Source organism: Myotis myotis, unplaced genomic scaffold, assembly GCF_014108235.1.
Source record: "Myotis myotis isolate mMyoMyo1 unplaced genomic scaffold, mMyoMyo1.p scaffold_m19_p_4, whole genome shotgun sequence".
Classification (NCBI taxonomy): Eukaryota; Metazoa; Chordata; class Mammalia; order Chiroptera; family Vespertilionidae; genus Myotis; species Myotis myotis.
The window spans coordinates 19,010,130-19,022,721 of record NW_023416346.1 but is presented as its reverse complement, the minus strand read 5'-3'; the positions used below and the strand labels follow the sequence as shown (position 1 = coordinate 19,022,721).

General features: G+C 43.0%; 1 pseudogene; it reads right to left on the bottom strand.

The window, feature by feature from the left end:
* Positions 1–5,049: 5,049 nt before the first annotated feature.
* On the bottom strand, positions 5,050–5,173 carry LOC118654847 (annotated as a pseudogene).
* Positions 5,174–12,592: the final 7,419 nt, after the last annotated feature.

Below are 12,592 nucleotides of genomic sequence, written 5' to 3'. Positions count from 1 at the left end.
TCAGAATTCTAAGCTAGCATTCACCATTCTCATCTCTTCCTCTTGAGCATAGTCAGAACATGTAAACATGATGGATACCATTCCTGTGATTAGATTGTGTTATGTGGAAAATGTTAAGGGATCTCTGCAGATGAAATTAAAAGATCCCTGATCAGCTTGACTTTGAGGTAATTAAAAAGAACATCACTCTTGCTGGCACTGATCTAATAAAGAAAGCCCTATTAGAAAGCATCTTAAAGTCAGGGACTTGAAGTAGTAGAGACTCTCTGGCCCAGTTATTGACTTTGAAGAAGGAAGCTGACATGAATTCTACAGCTGTAAGGAAATTAATTCTTCCTGTTACCCAAGGCATCTTGGAAGTGCACCCTTCTCTACTTGAACCTCCACATAACAGCACAGCCTAGTCAATACCTTAACTGCAGCCTTGTGAGACCCTAAGTAAGGAACATAGCTAGGCAGTATCCAGATTCCTGACTCACTGAATCTGTGAAATACTAAATAGATGTTGTTCAAGTTGCTATGTTCACAGTCATTTGTTACACAGCAGTAGGTAACTAATACAGGAGTTGAGAGAGGGAGCCATGCACCTGCCTGGAGAGAATAGGAGGGAAATAGTAGGAGAACAGAAGTGTGACATGACCTGATAGATGTTTTAACAGGGTCATTGTGGCTGCTGTTTTGAGAAGAGACTGAGGGGAGCAAGAGCAGTTAAGCAGGAAGACAAATTAGCAGGAAGCTGTTACAATAATCTAATTTAGAGATGATGGTGGCCCAAGCCAGGATAGTGGTAGTGAAAGTGATGAAAAAGATTCATATTTTGAAGATAGAGCCAAAAGAATTTCCTGACTAACAGAAAGTTGGATAAGAAAAAGAAAGGAGCCAAAGATAACTCCAAGGATTTCAAACACTAGCAAAAAATGGAGTTGACATTTATTGGGATGGAGAAACAACTGATCCCAGAGCCCAGATGCACTTCCCTTCCAAGTCTCTCCCCACAACCCCCAAGTTGTGACTTAATTCCAGTAGAGAGATTTTAAACTGAAAGTGACCCTGGAAAAAAATCATAGTAATAGAAAGAATACTCAATAACATTTATTGAACATCCTTTAGATGTGACTCTTCTGAGTATTTTATATATTATCTCATTTAATTATCATAACAATCCTATGTGGAGGTGCTATTAACTCTCATATTTTAAAAATGAAGAAAATGAGGGTAAGAGAGGTTAAACTTACCTTCAGTTCCACAGCCAGTAAGTTGTGGGGTTCAATGGTTAGAAATACAACCTCTAGAAATCAGATCAACTGAGTTCAAATCTTAGATTTAGTATTTACTATTGTGATGTTTGGCAAGCTACTTAACATCTCTGAGACTCAATTTCCTAATAATAGTAACTGAACTGCGTGCTTTTGCATGTATTACTTCATCTAATCCTCAAAATGATCCAATGAGGCATGTTCTGTCACCAGATATAGACACCTGATTTAGAGCAGTGACACATTCTGCTTAAGAGTCATTCAGTCATTCATGCTTGCGTGTTTGTGCTATGGCTCCCCTAAAGAGCATGAAAATTGGTTGGTGCCAATCTATTCCCTGTACTGGGTTGATGACAAGATATTTTCATTTCTATGGAAGACTGTTTGCTTTTTTGATAGTAATACTGATTTAAAAGTTGTACTGAATTAGAAATAGTGTAGGCATTTTATTAATTAAAAATACTCTTCTTCCTGAAGTTTCTAAAAGTGGATTGCTATTAAGTTTCTGAAATAATAATAAGCTCTACCAACTGTAATCCTCACAGTCTTGTTGGAAATGTTCATATTTTTCTCTTATATGAGAAAATTGAGACATGTAAAGTTGCCCAGGATCATTACATAACAGGTACCTGCCCTAACTGGGTTGACGACAAATCTGTTGCTCTTTTTTAAAATATATATATATATATATATATATATATATATATATATATTTTTTTTTTTTATTGACTTCAGAGAGGAAGGGAGAGGGAGAGAGAGAGAGAGAAACATCCTTGATGAGAGAGAATCATGGATCAGCTGCCTCCTGCACGTCCCTTACTGGGGATCGAGCCCTCAACCTGGGCATGTACCCTTGACCAGAATCAAACCCGGACCCTTCAGTCCGCAGGCTGACGCTCTATTCACTGAGCAAAACCAGCTAGGGCAGCGGTTCTCAACCTGTGAGTCGTGACCTTTTGGGGGTCGAACGACCCTTTCACAGAGGTCGCCTAAGACCATCGGAAAAGACATATATAATTACATATTGTTTATAGTAGCAAAATTACAGTTATGAAGTAGCAACGAAAATAATTTTATGGTTGGGGGTCACCACAACATTAAGAACTGTATTAAAGGGTCGTGGCATTAGGAAGGTTGAGAACAACTAAGCTAGGGCAAAGCCATTGCTCTTAACCACTATAATTTTTTAGGCTGACTACCTACTATGACTAAGTGATGTAGCAAATTCATGGCACTTTCCTGTTATATAAATAGGCCAGAGATGGCCCCTGTGTGTTGGTCTAAAATGGTGTTGTCTATTTCTTTTAAGCAGGCTGGGACCTTAGCCCAAAGCCCTGTGGCACCAAGTGCCAAACTCAAACTCTTATACATCAAATTTCTTTAAATATGGTCCAAATAAACATACTTTTAATCTATAGAGCCTACCTACTTTACATTCCCTGTGAAATTACTCCCAGATTCTGTTAATCATACATAACACCAACTCTGTGTTTATAATAGACCTCAAACTACCACTACCCTTCAGAGCTTTCTGACCCAGCGACTTCTAACCTGGTGCTAAGCAATGGGACTTAGACATGGAATCTCCCTCTTCAACTGCCCTCTCCTCAGAGAGTTCCCTTACCCCTATTCCTTTTCCTGGTGAAAGCCCCATGATGCTGTCTTTGGAATATTTGCTAGAACCGACTTCTCCTCTAAAGTGATCTTGTCCCTGCACTTCCCAGTAAAGCTGTATGACTGCCTCTGGTGATCCTCTCTCTTCCTTCATCAATCCAGAAATACCTTAACTCACCACACTTCCCACCAAGACTAACTCATATGCCTTTATTAATTTATGTTTTTATTTCAGCAGCTTTACTTGAGGTATAATTTACCATAAAATTCACTCCCTTTAATTGTGCAATTCAAAGATTGTTAGAAAATTTTCAGAGTTGTACAACCATTACCACAATCCAATTTGTGTACTCAGGTGGGGGGAGGGGGGGTCCCTCAGCCCGGCCTGTGCCCTCTCGCAGTCTGGGACCCCTCGGGAGATAACAACCTGCTGGCTTAGGCCTGCTCCCGGGTGGCAGAGGGCAGGCCCAATCCCTAGGTGCAGCCCCTGGTCGGGCTCAGAGCAGGGCTGATTGGGGAGTTGGGGCGCCTTCCCCTGTCATGCACAGAGCAGGGCGGATTGGGAGGTTGCGATGCCACCCTCAGTCACGCTCAGGGTAGGGCTAATTGGGGGGTTGGGGCACCGCCCCCTGTCACACTCAAGGCAGGGTCGATGGGGAGGTTGCGGCGCCACCCCCTGTCACGCACAGAGCAGGGCCCATCAGGGGGGTTGGGGCTCTGTACCCTGTCATGCACAGAGCAGGGCCAATCAGGGGGTTGGGGCGCTGCCCCCTGTCACACACAGAGCAGGGCCCATCAGGGGGGTTGGGGCTCCATACCCTGTCATGCACAGAGCAGGGTCAATCAAGGGGTTGGGGAGCTCCCCCCTGTCACTCACAGAGTGGGGCCGATAGGGGAGTTGGGGCACCACCCCCTGTCACACTCAGAGCAGGGCGGATCAGGGGGTTGGGGTGCCGCCCTCTATCACCCACAGAGCAGGGCCGATCAGGGGGTTGGGGCACCGCCACTGTCACACTCAGGGCAGGGCCGATGGGGAGGTTATGGCTCTATCCCGTCACACACAGAGCAGGGCCCGTGGGGGGGGGGGGTTGGGGCGCCACACCCTGTCATGCACAGAGCAGGGCCCATCAGGGGGTTGGGGTGCTGCCCCCTGTCATGCACAGAGCAGGGCCGATCAGGGGGTTGGGGCGCCTTCCCCTGTCACGAACAGACCAGGGCGGATAGGGAGGTTGTGGCCCCGCACCCTGTCACACACAGAGCCGCAGGGCGATCAGGGGGTTTGGGCGCTGCCCCTTGTCACATTGATCCCGTTGCCGGAAAGCATATTACCCTTTTACTATATAGGATAGAGGCCTGGTGCATGGGTGGGGCTGGCTGGTTTGCCCTGAAGGGTGTCCTGGATCAGGGTGGGGGTCCCCACTGGGGTGCCTGGCCAGTCTGGGTAAGGGGCTGAGGGCTGTTTTCAGGCCAACTGAAGCCCCCAACTGCTCCTTTTTTTCTTTTTTCTTTTTAATTCTGGGCCAGCTTTAGCTCTGGCTCCAGCTCTGAGGCTTCTGCTGCTGAAAGAAGGTATCTGGTTTGTTTTGGTTCTATAATTGAAACACTGTATCAACCCCAGCTCTGAGATCCTGGGCTCGCTGAAAGCAGGTTTCTGGGGTTTTGTTTAGCTTCTATATTTGTTACAATGTTTCTTAAACTGCAGGCTCAGAGGCAAGCAAAGCAGGCGGGAAACGTTGGTTTCCTCCATCACTGAAGCAAGCAAGCCTCATGTTTGTTTCAAGCTGCCTGGCTGCCGGCCGCCATCTTGGCTGGCAGTTAATTTGCATATCTCGCTGATTAGCCAGTGGGAAGGGTAGTGATCGTATGCCAATTACTATGTTTCTCTTTTATTAGATGGGATATATATATATATATATATATATATATATATATTCAGCTTTTAAAATTTATTTATTTTAAATTTATCTTTATTGTCGAAAGTATTACAGATATCCCCCATTTTTTCCACATTGACCCCTTCCACAGGTCCCCAACCCCCAGGCGTACTGCACTTTTGTCCACAGCTTATGCATATATGTATACAAATTCTTTGATTAATCTCTTCTAGCCCCCTTCCCTCTGAGATTTGTCAGTCTGTTCCAGGCTTTCATGTCTCTGGATTTGACTATATATATATTTACACTGTACTAGCATAGAATGAACCACCTCAGTAGCTTCTGAAGCTAATACATTTCTATCACCACAATTACTTTAGCAAACCTGGTTCCCTTCACTTCTGCAACATCATGACTATATGTTTTATAACACATTTTACTTGTAAAATTAACTGATTTTGACCCAAATGACCCAATTTTAGTTATATAGTTACTTCAGTTATGTCTAAGTGAGCTTGTGTGTGTGTAACATACATAACACAAATCCCTTAATAACTATAGCACTTTTATATCCATCAGTCATCTGAGCCTACAAACATGTGAGGAAGGCAAGATACTATGGTATAGCTATTAGGATATGGGCTTTGAAGTCAAACAGAGCTGAATTCTATTTAAGTTCCATGGAAAGAGACTATGTCAGTATCTTTACCATTATGCCCCAATATTTAACAGAGTGCCTGGTGCATACTAAATTCTCAGCGAATGTTATAGGAAGTTAAAAAAAATTAAATGAATTCTAATTTGCCAGTAAGCTAAACTGTGAACTTGGGATGGTCACTTTGATTCACTGAGGCTATATTCTATCATCTAAAAAATGGAGACAATATACACCTCTTAGAGTTGTGAGGACTGACTGAAATGATGTATGATAAGTATCTCATACACAGATAAGGATAGTGAGGTTCAGAAAGGTTTGGTTATCTATCCGATGATGCAATGCAAATTAGTTCTTGAAGGAGGGCTCAAACCCAGGCTTGCCTGCCTAAGAAAGCAGTTAAACAGTCTCACTCACAGAAGGTTTCTACAGACAGCTTAAATGCACAGATAATTATGAATATGTAATATATTGTTTAAAAAGCTGTAGTGGTGGTAGGATTAAAAGCACCTAAAATGTTGTGGTGTTTTTTCTCGGTAATGGTAGTAGAAAAGTCCCTAAGTGTAAGCCTATGTCATTTCAGAGTCCATTCTTTATAAATGCTCTGCCTTGTCTATTATTTATGTACTGCCCATAAAATTGTGTTTGATCACTTTAAATCCTCTTCTCTGCCTGGCTTTGACTGCAAAAAGTTGTCAGGTTAATTGGAGCAATTAAGGTGTTCCTGGGGGATAATTATCCCTTTTACTTTCTGTATGTGAAGAGGAAGGAGGATGGCTGGTCCTGAAAATTGTATCCCTCTGGCACAGGGGCAAAGGGAATTAAAAACGGTGAAATAGAGCTCAGAATGTGTTTTCTCTTGTGATTAATATAATTATTGAATGCATATGCCAGCTCTTGTATCTTTCCCTCCAATTAACACACCTTAGAAAATACAGATAAAAGGAATCTGGCATCTGAGCCCAGGGAAAGCCTTGTCTGAGTCTAGGAAGTACAGGTGGGTTTTAACATATCCCCACCAACCTTGCCCTCTTTTCCCACCTGACACAATACCACACTGAGATTGTTGCCAGGCCTTTCCACTGAGCTTTGAAGAACAACAGCCACACAATTCCTTTGTGTTTTGGAATCCAGCCCTTGACACAACAAGGATCTCCTTTTAGGTTCTGCCCAATGAGGTGTACTCAGCAGCAGAATTTAAAAGTCCACTCTGGAAAGTGGTAGAGTATGTACTCTTCTGCTTAAAAGTTGTCATGAAGTGCAGTGTCTAGCAAATTGGGTTAGAGGTCTGAAAGTGCAAAACACTCTTTTCACCCTCCAATTAATAACAAGCACGTTATGAAACTGCCTTGTATTAGAGTAGAGTGACTTGAGCACATTGTGATTTGAAGACAATGTAAGTGTCAAAATGAATGGGCTCATGCCGGGGTCCAACCCCAGCGGGTCCAGGGGTCCCCAAAGGCATGGATGGAGTCGGCGAAGAAGGAATGACATGGGGACAGCGTTCAGTTGATCAGCAGCCTATCCAGGATCTCTAGCCAGGTTCTGGTCAGGATCTCCATAGAGGTTCTGGTTAGGACCTCTTGCCAGGTTCTGTGGCCATGTTCCCTTGCTAGATTCTCCAGCCAGGTTCTGTCCAGGTTCTCCAGCCAGGTTCAGTCACCAAGTTCTAGTCAGGTTCTCTTGCCAATTTCTGTAGTCAGGTTCAGTGCAGGATCTTTTGCCATGTTCTCTCCAGCGAAGTTCTTCTGTTTTTGTAGGTTCCTTCTTCTGAGTTCTGTCTTCTTCGTTCTGTGTTCTGAGTTCTGCTCTTGCTGTCTTGTTGCATCTGTATTTGTACCAGTTGATTCAATCCTATCAATCTCTATTACAAAGGTTAGGGCGTTTCTTATCTTCATTCCAGGGAGTAAAGATTATGTAGCTTAAGCACGATTGTTCATAGTTAAAGTGATTAATTACCCGCCTGGCACTTAGTTAAGAGGTTTTATTCTCTCCCTATCTTCAGGGGAAAATCCCTACCTGGGGAAACAACCTTTCTCAGAGAGGAGACCTTGGTTAAAACACATAGTGCCAAGAAGGTGAGCAAACATATTAAGAACAGTATGCCATATATGCCAGGTCCCTTGAAACAGCAAGGATGGACCGGCTCCCGGCAGGCTCATTTATACAATGGATGCATATTGTTCAACCAGCCAATAATTAATGTTGCAAGTTAGGTGCAAGAACCATGTTGGGCTTGGCATCCCTTAAAATGACACCCTCCTATGTTATCAAGAGGAAAGAAAGCAGAGAAACTTCGCCAACAGAATCATAAGTAGATGGCTTACTGTCTTCTGCTATAGCAAGATAGAATTGCTGCCCACTGACTTCTCCAATTATGCTAAAATGCTTGAATATAGACTGTCAAATCATAGAAGGAGTTTTGAAGCAATTTCATCTTTAAAGGTTATTATAGTTTAAAAATAAGTGGAAAAGGTAGCAGAGAAAAAATGGCTTTGGAAACAGCAAGTATTACCACTACTATGTGATTTGAGAAAACACTTCCTTCTGTGAACTTTAGTTTTCTCCCCTGTGAATGAAAGTGATGGTTTCTCTCTTTTAGAGTTATGAGAATTAAATGAGCCCCTGAATGTAAAGTGTCTAACAGAAAGTCTGTCACAGATGAGGTGTATACTAAATGTTAGGTCTCATGCCATAATTGAAATGAGTTACAGAGTGCTTTATACATATGAACTTTCTTAGAGAGAAGGTCCATAACTTCCATTAAATGCTCAAAGCTCCAAACAGCTGAGAACTACTACACTAGACTGAGAGTCTCACAAGCAGAAAAGCCCCTTGTTCATTTCTATATACACAGTGCCACATATTTGAGACATGAATCAAGTGTCCCTCCTGGAAATAGATGCTATTCATATATCTCAAAGAAGACTGTTGGAGTGATTATTTAAGGAGGGTTGATTTTACATCTATCACGATTTATTCTAGATACAAACTATGGCAACAACAGCAATAATAATAATAAAACAACCGATATTTATTAAACTGTTTATGTGTTCCAGGGATTTGGCAAGGTATTTTATAACTGAATATGTTTAATCACCAAACAATCTTATCAGGTATCTATCATTATTCCCATTTCTATATGTGAGAAATTGAAGAATGGAGAGGTTAAGAATCTTTCTTAGTGTTGCTGTATAACCAGTAAGTGGTGGAGCTGGGCTATGAGCTAAGTAAGCAGTTTTATTAAGAGCTACCCATGCTATAAATTAAATAAGTCTAAGAAACATCTCTATCCTGAAGGAACTTGCCATCACTTCACTTGGATTTTTGAAATTATACACTCTGGGAAATTTGGACTTGACACCATGTAGTGTAGCCTTAAATAAATTTGTTCCATTCTCTAAGTCAGTTTATTCATATAGATATAGATATAGGTATAGGTAATATATATAATATAATATATATAATATAATATATATTTTTATTGCTTTCAGAGAGGAAGGGAGAGGGAGAGAGAGAAACATCAATGATGAGAGAGAATCATTGATCTGCTACCTTCTGAATGCCCCCTACTGGGGATTGAGCCCACAACCCCAGGCATGTACCCTTGACAGGAATTGAACCCAGAACACTTCAGTCCACAGGCTGATGCTCTATCCACTGAGCCAAGCCAGCTAGGGCTATTCATATATTTTTAAATTCTAGTTGAAACGTAAAATTTTGTAGCTGCTTTGGAAAACAGTAAGACAGTTTTCCAAAAGTTAAATATGGAGTTACCATATAAGCCAGCAATTCTGCTCCTAGATATTTATCCACAGAAACATACATCCATACAAAAAAATATATATTAATGTTCATAGGAACATTATTTATAATAACCAAAAATTAGAAAGAATCCAAATGTCCTTCAATATCCATACAATGGAATAATATATATATATATATATATATATATATATATATATATATATATATATAGAGAGAGAGAGAGAGAGAGAGAGAGAGAGAGAGAGAGAGAGAGAGAGGGCCAGTGTTCGTAACATCCAAAACAACCACAGGCTTGACTGAATGCCAGGCTGCGCACGCTGCAGGTGAGCGGGCTGAAATGTTGATCTCTAGTAGAGAGAGAGGTAGGGCTGATCAACAGTGACAGCAGCTGCTGGTGAGGCCCGGAGAGAGAAGCAGGGTGTTTCTCTCTTTTCGGGCCTCACCAGCAGCCAAGAATCTCTCTCTCTCTCTCCCAGAGGTCAGCAGTTCAGCCCGCTGGCCAGCAGCATAGGGCAGCTGCTGATTAGCCCCGCCTCTATGATCAGGCCAGAGATAGGCCTGGAGATGCTGACTGGCATAGAAACCGACCAATCAGAACCAAATCTGGGTGAAGTGCGAGGAGCCAATGGCTGCCTAGGAGGTGGGGCTTTTGACGCTGACTGGCATAGAAACCAACCAATCAGAACCTACTCTGGGTGAACTGAGAAGGCAGAACCTAATGTGGGGGCTGAGGAAGGGTTTTAAGGGCAAAAGCTGTTTGGTGTAACAAAGTGATTCAATTTTTTAATGACTGGTTTGGCAGTATAGTGCATATAGCTGGCTATCAGTCTAGATATAGGGATTATGTGTTTTTGTCTGCCAAGAGCATCTCCTCCTGTTGAAAAAGGCTTCCCCTCCCCCCCATTTAAGCAATCCTATCCTATATAATCTTTCTATACTAATAAAAGGGTAATATGCTAATTAGACCGGCCATCTTCCAGGCGTCTGACTTCCCTCCGGACAAAGCCATGGTGGTGGAGGCCGGGGCAGAGGCAGTTAAGGGCAATCAGGCTGGCAGGGGAGTACAGTTGGGGGAGAGATCAGGTCGGCAGGGGAGGGCAGTTGGGGACGAGATCAGGCCAGCAGGGGAGGGCAATTAGGGATGATCAGGCAGTTAGGGGCAATCAGGCTGGCAGGGGAGGGCAGTTGGGGGTGATCAGGCAGGCAGGCAGAGAGGTTAGGGGTAATCACTCAGGCAGGGGGCAGAGGGAGGGGCAATCAGGCCAGCAGGCAGAGGGGTTAGGGGTGATCAGGCAGGCGAGCAGTTGGGAGCCAGCAGTCTTGGATTGCGACAGGGATGTCCAACTGCTGATCCTTGTGCTAGTTAGACATCCCCCAAGGGTCCCAGATTGAAGACGGTGAAGGCCGAGCTGAGGAAACCTCCCCTCCCCACACTGTGCACAAATTTTGTGCACCAGGCCTCTAGTTCAGTAATAAAAAGGAATGACCTAATATTTGCTACAATATGGATGAAACTTGAATGAAATTATGCTAATTGAAATAAGCCAGGCACACAAAACCACCTATTATATGATTCCATTTGTATAAAATGCTAGAAAATATACACTAATTTATAATGACAGAGGCAATTGAATGGTTGCTTGGGCAAGGAGGGATGGAGGAACAGATTACAAAGGAGTAGGAAGAAACTTCTGTAGGTGATGGATAGTTCAAGTTCACTATCTTGATTATAGTCATGGTTTCACAGTTGTATACATATGTTAAAACTTATGAAATTGCACACTTTATAATTTACAGTTTATTGTATATTTATTATGTCTCAATAAAATTACTTTTAAAAATGGAATAGTACCACTTATATCCTAGTGTTGTTTGGAGGCTTAAATAAGATAAGTTATGTGAAAGTGCCAAGCACAGTGTCTGATTTAGTCATTACCTTAAAAAATTAAAAGAGACTAACAAAAATTTTAGCATACAAATGCCAGGGTGCAACCCCAGAAGGTCCAGGGGTCCCCAAAGGTGTGGATGGAGTCGGCGAAGAAGGAATGACACGGAGACAGCGTTCAGTTGATCAGCAGCCTAGCCAGGATCTCTATCCAGGATCTCCAGCTAAGTTCTGGTCTGGATCTCCAGGGAAGTTCTGGTTCAGGATCTCCAGCCAAGTTCTGAGTCCATGCTCTCTTGCTAGGTTCTCTAGGTTCTCCAGCCAGGTTCTGTAGCCATGTTCCCTCGCTAGGTTCTCCAGCCAGGTTCTGTCCAGGTTCTCCAGCCAGGTTCAGTCACCAGGTTCTAGTCAGGTTCTTTTGCCAATTTCTGTAGTCAGGTTCAATCCAGGATCCTTTTGCCAGGATCTTTTTGTTCTCTCCAGCTAAGTTCTTCTGTCTTCTGGTTCCTGTGTAGGTTCTGTCTCTCTTTGTTCTGTCTTCTTACATCTGTATTTATACTAGTTGATTCCAATCCTATCAATCTCTATTCCAAAGGTTAGGGTGTTTCTTATCTCCATTCCAGGGAGTAAAGATTATGTAGCTTAAGCATGATTGTTCGTAGTTAAAGTGATTAATTACCCGCCTGGCACTTAGTTAAGAGGTTTTATTCCCTCCCTAACTTCAGGGGAAAATCCCTACCTGGGGAAACACCCTTTCTCAGAGACCTTGGTTAAAACACATAGTGCCAAGAAGGTGGGCAAACATATTAAGAACAGTATGCCATATATGCCAGGTCCCTTGAAACAGCAAGCATGGACCGGCTCCCGGCAAATTCCCCCTTTTTTATTTTTTAAAAGCAGGCATTAAGAAGAAAAACCCGAAATGCTCTCTTGTATCCATTTTAAGAGTAGGATTGGCGCTTTCCGCTATTACCTGAGTCCTGATCTATCACCCCAGGGAGAGCTTGCCAATCCTTCACTTTCCCGGGGTGGAAAGGCTGCAGTGGGGTTAAGGATAAGGCTCCTTGGGCCTACCTTCTCCCATGCCATTACATTTACCTTTCCTTCCTCAGAAAAGCATGGACATATTTCTTGTATAAAACGTTCTGTCTGACTGGGAGTAACCTTAATTCCTCTGCTAGCAAGCATATGTGTTAAAAGATCATTACAGAGTCTTTTTTCTTTAGACTCAGTATGGCACATCTTCTCAATCTAAGGATCAATACAGAGTCTTCTTTCTTTGGACTCAGTATGGCATATCTTCTCAATCTAAGTTCTGTACTATCCACCTTCTTACCCTACTTATATTCTATAGGGGGGTCTGTAGCACCCTGGTGGAGTCCTATCCATCCCAAGTGTGGGGGTTCTCAATGGAGGGGGCTTACCTAGGGGAATCCTGTTCCAGGGGTTCCCAAAGGTGTGGACAGAGTCAGCGAAGACTATCCACCCTCTTCCTACGGTGGAGTCCGATCCGTCCCGAGTGCGGGGCGCTTACCTAGGG